Source organism: Neomonachus schauinslandi, chromosome 4, assembly GCF_002201575.2.
Source record: "Neomonachus schauinslandi chromosome 4, ASM220157v2, whole genome shotgun sequence".
Taxonomy (NCBI): Eukaryota; Metazoa; Chordata; class Mammalia; order Carnivora; family Phocidae; genus Neomonachus; species Neomonachus schauinslandi.
The window spans coordinates 129532112-129544245 of NC_058406.1; positions in this window are offsets into that span (position 1 = coordinate 129532112).

Below are 12134 nucleotides of genomic sequence, written 5' to 3' on the forward strand. Positions count from 1 at the left end.
ATTTGATAATTTTTTGATTTCCACATCAATTACAAATGGCCATCATGTTCAAGGAGATGATTCTCCCTCATCTCACAAACTACCCCCTCCTCCTCCATCTCTGTGGACGACAAAAAAAAAAAAAAAAGAGGGCATACACAAGCTACTTATGTGCCTGAGGTGGTCCCCACCAATGCAAAAGTAGAGCCTATGACAGAGAGGACTAAAAGCAGCGAGACTTTCTGGGAGAAAAGGGGAGGAAATATGGGAAACCAGAGTCTAGTAACTTGAAGAACTCACAAAGTGATCACTGGGCAAATGCCACAATATTGATAATATAATGTGATTTATGAATGTTTGAGTTCTAGTGATTCACTAGACTGGAGAGTTAGGAGCTATCCTATGAGAATCCTCTTGCCAGAGTGTGAAGAGGCAGGGTTGAGGAGTCTTTGCTTGAGTCTATGTCTCCACAGATGGTTTGTTCATAGTCTCCTACTGGCTGATCTCATCAGAGAAATGTAGGCAGTTCAGTAACCATTAGCTTGTTAATTGTATGTTGAAAAAGGCACCAAGCTAAGAAGCCAATGCTTGTAGTCTTGTTCTAGCTCTGTCATTAATAAGCTTGGTCAGGGCTCTTAATCTCTCTGGGTTTATTTCTTTATCAATAAAATGAGCAAATCAGACTGCATAATCTTCACGTTTTCTTCCAGATTTCAAATTCCATGTGCCTAGTAGAGATCATCAAAAATTTAAATGATATGTCCAAAATACTATCGGAAAAAGTGTAAGATAAAATGCAATGGGAATGGTGTACTATTTTGAATTTTAAAATCACATTTACAGATATATTAGGAATGAACTTGACTTCATTGTAATTTATGTAGACACACTGGGGGGCCTTAGTTAACAATTTTAAAATGCTAATGTAATCCAGTTGAGCTATAGATGGGATTTAATGAAGTAGCAAAACTCCAGATTCACAATTTAGAGTGGTACTTTAAGAAAAGCATAACCCAAACTAGTCATTTCATGTGAATCTCCTAATTAAGGACAAAGAAAATTAGCAAAATAACAAAGGGTTTATATGTGTGACCTAATCTGTGTGACTTATTCTAGATGTCAAAAATAGTTGATTCACATACATATCTGGCTTGTAAATAAAACTGTGAATCAAGAGAACTTTGTCTTCACTTTCTTCCCTTTGCCTATCCCTCTAACTAAAATTATTTTCCCCAGGTCTGTACTCCTTGAGCAACTTCCTTGTTTGCTTCTCCCCTAAACCTCTTATCAGACATGTTCTTAGCAAGTTATTCTTTTTGTCCATGGACTCACTCCACAGAAAAATGTGCATATTCATGAAATTTTGTGTTTCAGGGAGGTACCTGACCCTCAGAAGTTCATCCATCAGCAGAAATGTATAAATCTCAAGATAAGAACACCTTTACTGAAGAGGTAACCATCACTATAGATACCAGCTCAATCTCTTGACCTTTCAAAACCTGTCTTTTAAGTAGACATAATTTCATAGCTCTTGTTTTCTTTTGTTCACTTATTTTTTTTCCTGTCTTTCTGAAAAGCAGGGTGCTATGTGAAAAGCTCAGATTAGGAACCAGAGGAGTTAAATGCTTGCCTTGATCCTTCCAGGGGTGACACTTATGTTATTTAACAACAGATGTGGCACAGATGTAGCAAAGGTACCAACCAGAAAGAACAGAAGCTGCTCAATGTTGGGGCAAGGGCCAGGATGCTCCTTGCCCTGTGGACCAGATAATGTAATTTGATCATAGGGAGGCCTGGAGTGATTCAGAGAATTGAAAGGTGATTCTTTTGGGGATTTCAGGGAAGTGGCTATTTACTATTTACTATTTACACTATTGAAGTATTTCAGTGTTTTTTAGAACAGACATGTTCTAAAACTGGATTGTGGTGATGGTTACCCAACTGTATAAATTTACTCAAAATTATTGAGTAATTATTATGGGGGAAGTTTATGGTATATGAATTATACCCCAAAAAGCTATTTATTTTTATTTTTTTATTTTTTAAGTGATCTCTATGCCCAACATGGGGCTCAAACTCATGACCCCAAGATCAAGAGTCGCATGCTTAATGGACTGAGCCAGCCAGTCAGCTCCCACCTCCCCAGTAAAGCTATCTTTAAAAAGGAAAAGACATTTCAAGATTTTAACACACCCATACCAGTACATTTTGGCTAGTCTTTGGACTGGCTCTCCCATTAATGGTATGAGACTAAAGGCTGGTCAGGTATCTCCCTGCATCTGGATTTTTTCATCTGTAAAATGGAGAGTCAATGATTTCTTCAAAGCTTTCCAGATAAGTTATTTTCCTTGTCAAAAATTCTATAATTGTTTCATCATAATTCATATTACCCTCTTTTGACCTGCTCATAAGGCCTTCATTGCCCCAACACATTGCCCCTTCTTCTACTCCTTAGGAGGGATGGCAGCCCTACTGATTTTGTCCTTGCCAGATAGTTCTTTCTCATCCTCTGATCTTACTTTCTGCCTTACTTCCCCATCCCATTTTTGTCTCCATTTTACAGATGATGAAACCAAGATTCAGAGAAGTTAAATGACTAACTCCAGGTCGTGAAACTAAAAAGTAGCTGAGGTGGATTCAAATGGAGGCCTTTTGATTCTAAGTCTAGTGCCTTTTCTAACACATGGTAAGAGATCAGGCAAAAGGGAGCACAAAAATGCCAACACATGGTTTGTGGTAGAGTCTAGGTGAATCATGGATGTGAAGGAGTTTTGTGAACTGCATAGGATTATATAGGTGACAGGCAATAGCTAGTTTTTCTTCTGAATTACTCTGAGTTCTCTCTCCAGTGGGCAGATGACATGTTGGCTAGAGATAAGAAGTGGAGTGTGTGTGGCAGTGACTGAGAAATACCTATGACACGATCCCCCAATTTCTTGTGAACATAGAACAGTCTGGTCTATGAACCAGACTCTGCTTTGAGCTGAGCTTGCTATAGACAAAGTTTCAAGGTTGGGATGTTGCCTCTCCCTGCCCCACCCAGTGTCCTTCCCCACATGTGGCATCTTTCCAGACCTGCCTTTATTAATAACAATAATGATACCAGCTACTTGGGATTGAATATTTGTATGTGCCATATAGGCAGTGTAAGAGGCACTTGTATTTCTTGTATTATATAATCTTTAAAGCAGCTCTATGAAGTACATAAAACACTTCTCATTTTACAGGTAAGAAAACAGACTTAGAGAGGCTGGGTAATTTGCCAAAGTCACACAGCTTATGCATAACCAGAGCAGAATCAGAATTCTACCTTGGGAACTCCAACTGTCTGACTCTACGGATTGAATTCTTTAACTAGTACACAGTATTGTCTTTCCACATCTATTCTCTTAATGACCCATATCAATGGAGTTTTAAAATAAAGTAACTCTAATCAAATTGATTCATTTTAAACTGTGAAACTTAATAGGCAAGGTGGATTTTACTTTTTACCAAGAATATCTGATGCCCCGAAATATATCTATGGTGAATTTTCAGACAGTTTGACAAATTTTTTTTTAAAAAAGGGACAATTTTATCAAAAAGCATATATTGAATGCCAGACACTGGGGATATAAAGATGAGTAAGACACAGTCCCCATACTCACATTGCTTACAATAAGGAAAACAGATGAAAGAAAGGATTTTGATAGAATATGGAAAAAGCTACTTACTGGCTATTAAGGGATCCTAAGTGGGGGGGCACTTGGCCTTGCCTAGGAGCTAAAAACAGCTTTCTGGAAGAACTAAGGCCCTAGCAGAGGTGAAAAGGGGGTAGAAGAGAGGCATTCCAGGCAGAGGGAGCAGGAACTGTGTAATTGGTGTCAACAGGGGATTACAGTTTTGTATTTCCCAATAGAAATTGATGGAAGGAGGTGGGAGACAAGAGGTAGGCAAAACCTGGTCATGGAAGGCTTTGTTGGTTGATGAGAAGGTTGGACTTTATCTTAGAAACCATTTACCAAATTTGAGGTATTTTCAGATGGGTAGTGGTAAGGCCAGATTTGTGTTTTGGCATGACTTTTCTGGTGACTGAACAGATTTAATCAGGTAAGATCACAAAAGAAAAACCAGAAAAGGAGGCCATTGTAAGGATCTGACAAGTGGTGGATGAAGGCTTGGACTAGGGTGTGTACGGAAAGAAAAGGAAGGACTCTAGAGATATCTAAAGATATTTAGTTTGGGGAACAGATAGGACTGAGATTTGTTGAATGCAGGAGACAAGGAAAGAGTTGAGTGCCAGGTTTTTTTTACTTGAAAATACAAGAGTTGGTAGAGATAAAAGGAATAAAAGTAGAAGGGGAAGAAAAAATAATTCATTTTGGACATGTTTCAGGATTTTAAATTTCCTATAGGAATCTGTCATGCCTTTTTCAAGTGAAAGTTGTAAAATCTATCTCAGATGAGTTCACAGAGGCTCAACTGATATGGAGGGCTCTTTTTCTGTCAGTCTTTATGGTGAGCAAAATGGCCACTAGTCTTTAGACTCATATCCAGCCTAACAGCTAAGTATCCCTGGTGGATAGTTCTAGCAGCAAATATCTGGGTACAGCTCCAACTGGCTTATCTCTAATCAACTCTACCTCTCAACCAATCAGTGATGAGAGAGGTGAGGTACTCTGGTTGGTTAGGCCTGGGCTGACTCTTGTCTCATGGGTGGCAGTGGGATCAGCCCCACTCAAATCACATGTGGTATCTCCTAGAAGAAGAAGCTTATACTACAGTGAGGGGAGATGACACAAGAAATGCCAGAGGGACAAAAAGGACAGAGCTTGCTACCACACTTAAAGGAAATATATTCAGCAGGCAATCTTACATCAGAGACTTAAACTGGGAGAGGGTAGGGAGATGCTTTCATTTAAGTGAGGTTTTGGATTTTTTTTTTTAAAGATTTTATTTATTTGACAGAGAGAGATACAGTGAGAGAGGGAACACAAGCAGGGGGAATGGGAGAGGGAGAAGCAGGCTTCCCGCTGAGCAGGGAGCTCGACATGGGGCTTGATCCCAGGACACCGGGACCATGACCTAAGCCGAAGACAGACGTCTAATGACTGAGCCACCTAGGCGCCCCAAGTTTTGGATTTTAATATAACATTAGATGGCCTGAAAATTTTAATATTCTTTTTTTTTTTAAGATTTTATTTATTTATTTGAGAGAGAGAATGAGACAGAGAGAGAGAGCATGAGAGGGGGGAGGGTTAGAGGGAGAAGCAGACTCCCTGCTGAGCAGGGAGCCCGATGCGGGACACGATCCTGGGACTCCAGGATCATGACCTGAGCTGAAGGCAGTTGCTTAACCAACTGAGCCACCCAGGCTCCCCAAATTTTAATATTCTTATGACAAGATTGTTCTTATGACAAAGGGGCTGGAGAAGTTCTGGCTCCTTCCTGAGATTCCATCCGGGGCAAAGAAAGCCCAGGGGCAGGTTTGGAAGTTCAGCGGGAAATAGCACCACATAGTCTAGCTCATTCAGGAAAATGATTATATTTGAAACCATGAAAATAAAGAGATCACTCCAAGTGAGGATTTAGGAAGAGAAGAACATGTTGCTGAGATCAGAAGCCAGGAGAAGGGGAGTGGCCTAAAAGCCAAAGAGTCTTGAACAAGGAGTAAGTAATCAGTTATGTAAATTCATCTAAGAGTCTTGAACAGGGAGTAAGTAATCAGTTCTGTTAATTCATTCAAGAGGTCTTGTAAAAATTAAAAAAAAAAAAGTTCAACTGGATGGGCAATGTGGAGTATATCAATGATAGTCATCAGATTATTTTTTGTTGGAATGAACTGTTGAGTGAACTGGCAAAGGACGGCATAGAGACATTAAGAGGCTTAGTGAGAAGAGAAAGAGGGAGATGAAACTATTCAAGATAAATGCAAGGTCAACAGCCAGGAGAAGTTTTATTTCTTGTTTATTTTCAGAAAGAGATTTGAGCAATTTTGTAGGCTAAAGGGAGTCAATAGAGAGGGAGCCATTTGGAAATGTTAGCAATATTGGGGCACCTGGGTGGCTCAGTCAGTTAAGCATCGAAGTCTTGATTTCAGCTCAGGTCACAATCTCAGGGTTGTGAGATCGAGCCCTATGTCACTCCAAGTGTGGAGCCTGCTTAAGATTCTCTCTCCCTCTTCCTCTGCCCTTCCCCACTCATGCTCTCTCTCTCTCTTAAAAAAAAAAAAAAAAGATAGAAAAGACAAGACAGTGTTAGCCATATGAAGAGGGAGGTCTATGTTGGTCATAATTATTTGGTTTAATGTTGAGGAAGTATCCTAATAGCTTCTTAAATCATAATATCATAAGACTGGGGGAGATATAACTTTAGGATATGACATAGGGTATATGAAATCATAAGATAAACATGGTACATCCTCCTAGAGCATGAATTTTACTGTTGGATAAATTATTTAAAATAGAATATTCTTCAGACTCCTGGGGATTCAAGTACACGCTTAGAATTACTTAAGTGAAAATTTAGAGAATCAATAGGTAAATATTAAACTTTATTCTGTTCCTGGCTCCATTTGCTTAATTGGCTTTATCAAATGAAGCGAAAAAAGAACAAAGAGTTTAAAATGATCAGGGAATGGGCGCCTGGGTGGCTCAGTCAGTTGGGCATCTGCCTTCGGCTCAGGTCATGATCCCAGCATCCTGGAATCGAGCTCCACATTGGGCTCCCTGCTCAGCGGGGAGCCTGCTTCTCCCTCACCCTCTGCTTGCTGCTCTGCCTACTTGTGCTCTCCCCCCACCCCTCTGTCAAATAAATAAATAAAATCTTTAAAAATAAATAAATAAATAAATAAAATGATCAGGGAAGCCAACTTTGAAGGGGATCTTCTGGCCAAAGATAAGATGGTTTGAGCAACAAAACAAGTAAGGACTGGAATAAACTGAAGCACATAATTATATACTTGGAAATATATATGTATATGTATGTGTGTATATGTATAGATACACATATATACACCCAATCATATAAAATCATAAATTCATAACAATACTGAAAAGAAACCTCATTGGTCACCTTTGGAGTTTGCTAGGTCACCAAATTCACTGGGGAAAAAAGGGAAAGGGAAAAGAGTAACATTTTTCTGCCTTGCCTGTATAAACTGTATTTCACGGTAACCAAATGATTGATAGAAGGGAATTCTTCAGAGAAGAATTTCAGCTACTGTACATGGAAACTATGAAAGAATAAAAGAATAATAATTGTGCCAACCCTAGTGAAATAATGGAGCCTGCCATCAATCATCAATGGGTGCTAAAGCAATCAGTTTGAACAAAAAGTTGAAGGGGAACTTTATTATGGCTGGATCATGCTGATATACCTGAACCAACTGATCAATTTTAACATAAGTAATAGTGGGACAACCAGATACTATATGCCTCTTGAAGACAATACAATAGGAAGTAATGTGAAGTGGTCTTGCAAAAAAAAAAAAAACAATCTTATCAAGACTCTATATCTCATGATCAATTTATAGGAAATAAGTATGAGAGAGGTGCAAAACAGAGAAACTTATTAAACTGTATCACAAGGCTGCAAACAGCTAAAGTCAGATTATAGGGAATTCTACAGGACAAATGATGGAGTTTCTTCAGTAAATGGCAAAAAGGGAAGTGGAGGAAAACTCATAAAATAAAAGATAAGAAGTTATTAAACAAATGTAATATGTTAACCTTGTATAGAACACAAACTATAAAAAGATATTTTTGAGAAAAATAAAAAATGAAAAAACACAGGCTGGATATTTGTTTTTTTTTTTTAAGAGTAGAGAAGAAATGATAGATATGGAAGACATAAAAATACTATTAAATATATAAATATATAGGCATAGTTGATGGCTTCTGAAGAGAAACAACAAATGGAACAAAAAGTATTAAAAGATACATGGTATAATAAGGAATATATATTTGGTTTTTGTCTCTGGTTTCTGACACAGAGCTCCTAAATCCCTTGGAATTTTCTCAGTGACAGGAGCATCATATGTTAACTCTTGGCAGACCCCTAGATATCTTCAGGATGGAAGCTGATTGCCAGAAAGGCCAAGCCTTGATTAGAACCCCGAAACTTTCAGTCCAACTTCCCAAACTCCCAGGGAGGTGAAAGACACTGGATACTGACTTAGTAAGTGAACATGCCTGCATGATAATATCTCCACAACCCCCCACCCAAAAACACTGAGAATTTTTTGGGTTTGTGAACATATTCCTTTGCTAGGAGGGCAATAGTTTAAAGAGATTGAATAAGTGTAAGAACCAGAGTTAGCTATGGCATGAATGTTGGGATTATCAGAACAGGAATTTTTTAAAACTATGAATAAATGCTAAGAACTTTAATGAAAAAAGTATACAACACGCAAGAACAGATGGGTAATTAAGCAGAGAGATGAAAATTTTAAGAAAGAATCAAAAAGAAATGCTAAAGATCAAAAACACTAACAAATGAAGAATGGCTTTGATGAGCTCGTGAGTAGGCTAAACATGGCTGAGGAAAGAACCTCTGAGCTTGAGGATATGACAATAGAAACTTCCAAAACTGAGAAGCAAAGAGAAAAAAGACTGAAAAAAAACCCAGAACAGAATATCCAAGAACTGTGGGACAACTACAAAAGGTATGATGTATATATAATAGGAATACCAGAAGAAGAAGAAGAAGAAAGAAAGGAAGGAACACAAGCAATTTTGAAGCAATAATGACCAAGAATTTCTCCAAATTAGTATCAGACACCAAACCACAGATCCAGGAAACTCAGAGTTACCAAGCAGGGTAAATGCCAACAAACAAAAACAGAAACTTAAGCCTAGGCACATCATATTCAAACTGCAGAAAATCAAAGATAAAAAAATCTTAAAAGAAGTCACAGGGGGAAAACAGCCTATAAAAGAACAAAGAAGCCCCGCATCAAGCTCCCTGCTCCGCGGGAAGCCTGCTTCTCCCACTCCCCCTACTTGTGTTCCCTCTCTCGCCTTGTGAGAGACTTGTGTCTCTCTGTCAAATAAATAAATAAAATCTTAAAAAAAAAAAAGAACAAAGAAAAGCATTATATTCAACTTCTCAGAAACCATGCAAGCAAGAAGAGAATGGGGTGAAATATTGAAAGTGTTCAGAGGAAGAAAACACCAAACTACAATTCTGTGCCTTGTGAAATTATCCTTCAAAAGGGAAAGAGAAATGAAGACTTTCTCAGGCAAAAGAAAATTAAGGGAATTTGTTGCCAGTAGACCTGCCTGACAAAAAATGTTGAAGTTCTTCAGAGAGAAGGAAAATTATATAGATCAGAAACTTGTATCTACATAAAGAAGAGCAGCAAAGGAATAAGTGAAGGTAAAATAAAAACTTTCATTTTTGTTTTTCTTAATTGATCTAAAAGGTAACAGTTTTCTCAAAATGATAATGACAACAATGTATTCAATTATGTATGTGCATAATATATATGCTTATGTATAAATGAATGACAGCAATAATACAAGGGATGAGTTAGGATTATTGTGTTAGTATAAATTACTTGCACTACTCATGAATCAATATGGTGTTATTTGAAAATGGACTTGGATTAGTTGTAAATGTGCAAACTAGGGTAATCACTAAAAAACTACACATACACACACACATATACACACACTGCTAAGGAAGGAAAGGAAATGGAATCCTATAAGATGTTCAATTAAAACCACAAAATTGGGCACCTGGGTGGCTCAGATGGTTTAAGTCTTTGCCTTTGGCTCAGGTCATGATCTCTGGGTCCTGGGATTGAGCCCCACATTGGGCTCCCTGCTCAGCGGGGAGTCTGCTTCTCCCTCTCCCCCCAATCCCCTGCTTGTGCATGCTCTCTCTCAAATAAATAAATAAAATCTTAAAAAAAAAAAACCACAGTAAATATAAATAAATAAATAAAACCACAAGAGGCACACAACAGGAAGGCAAAAATAGGAACAGAGAATTGCAACAAGTAGAAAGCAGCAAAAATATGGTGGACATTAATCCAACTCTTATCAATAATCACTTTAAACATCAATGGTCCAAATACACTAATTAAAGACAGATTATCAAGGTGGATCAAAAAACAGGATACAATTATATGTTATATACAAGAAACATACTTAAATATAAAGACACATATAGACTAAAGGGAAAGGAATGGAGAAAGATATATCTTGTTAACACTAATCAAAAGAAAGCTGGAGTAGCTGTTTAATTTCAAACAGAGCAGACTTCAGAGCAAGGAAAGTGACCAGGGATAAAGAAGGGCATTATATCATGATAAAGGGATCAATACTTCAGGAGAACATAAAAATCCTGAATGTGTATGCTCTTTAAAACAATGTCAAAATATGTGAGGCAAAAACTGATAGAACTGCAAGGAGAAATAGATGAATCCACTGTTTGAGACTTCAACACCCCTCTCTCAGAAGTGGACAAATCCAGCAGGCAGAAAAATCAGTAAGGATGTAGTTGAATTTAACAGAACCGTCGATCAACTGGATATAATTAACATCTATAGACTGCCTCATCCAACAACAGGCAAATACACATTCTCCTCAAAATCACATGGAACATTCACCAAGAGAAACCACATTCTTGGCCTTAAAACACACCTTAACAAATGTAAAAAAATAAAAGTCATACAGTGTCTGATTTTAGACCACAATGGAATTAAACTAGACACAACAGAAAGATAGCTGGAAAAATCTCAAAATACTTGAAGATCAATCAACACAATTCTGAATAATGCATGGGTCGAAGAAGAAAATGCAAGATGAGTTTTTAAAATATTTTGAACTAAGTGAAAATACAGCTTACCAAAATTTATGGGATGCAGTGAAAGCAGTACTTAGAGAAATTTACTGCATCAAATACATATTAGAAAAGAAGAAAGATCTCAAATCAATAAAACCTCCCACCTTTGGAAACTAGAAAAAGAGGAGCAAATTAAATCCAAGGTAAACAGAAGAAAAGAAATAATAAAAATTAGAGCAGCAGTCAATGAAATAGAAAAGAAGAAATCAATAAAATCAACAAAACCAAATCTGGTTCTTTGATAAAATCACTAAAATCAATAAGCCTCAAACCAGGTTACCTAAGAAAAAAGACACATATTAGTAATATCAGAAATGAAAGAGGGAATATCACTACAAATCCCATGCACATTAAAAGGAAAATAAAGGAATATTATTATGAACAACTCTGTGCCCACAAATTTGACAACCTAGATGAAAGGGACCAATTTTTTGAAAGACACAATCTGCCAAAACACACACAAAAAGTAATAGACATCTAAATAGTCCTACATCTATTAAAGAAATTGAATCAATAGTTAATAACCTTACAAACAGAAAGCACCAGACCCAGATAAGATTCACTGGTGAGGGGCGCCTGGGTGGCTCAGTTGGTTAAGCGACTGCCTTCGGCTCAGGTCATGATCCTGGAGTCCCGGGATCGGGTCCCGCATTGGGCTCTCTGCTCGGCGGGGAGTCTGCTTCTCCCTCTGACCCCCTCCCCCATGCTCTCTCTCTCTCTCTCTCTCATTCTCACTCTCAAATAAATAAATAAAATCTTAAAAAAAAAAAAAGATTCACTGGTGAATATACCATTTAAAGGAAAAAATTATACAAACTTTCTATAATCTTTTCTAGAAAATAGAAGCAAAGGGAATACTTCCTAACTCATTCTATGAGGCCAACATTACCCTAATATCAAAACCAAACAAAGACGTTACAAGAAAAGAATTCCAATATATCTTAGGAATATAGATTCAAAATCCTTAACAATATATTAGTGTATCTAATCCAACAATATATAAAAAGAGTTACACACCTTGATTAAGTAGGGTTTTTCCCAGGTATGCAAGACTGTTAACATTCAAAATCAATTAATGTAATCCATCATATCAATAGACTAGAAAAGAAAAATCATATTATCATATCAATAAAGACAGAAAAAACATTTGACAAATTCCAACACCCATTCATGGTAAAAAATCTCAGTAAACTAGGAATAGAGGGGAATGTCCTCAACTTGATAAAAATTATCCATAGAAACCCATAACTAATATCATACTTAATGGTGAGAAATAACCTTTCCCACTAAGATTAGGAACAAGGCAAGGATGTCCCTCTCATCAC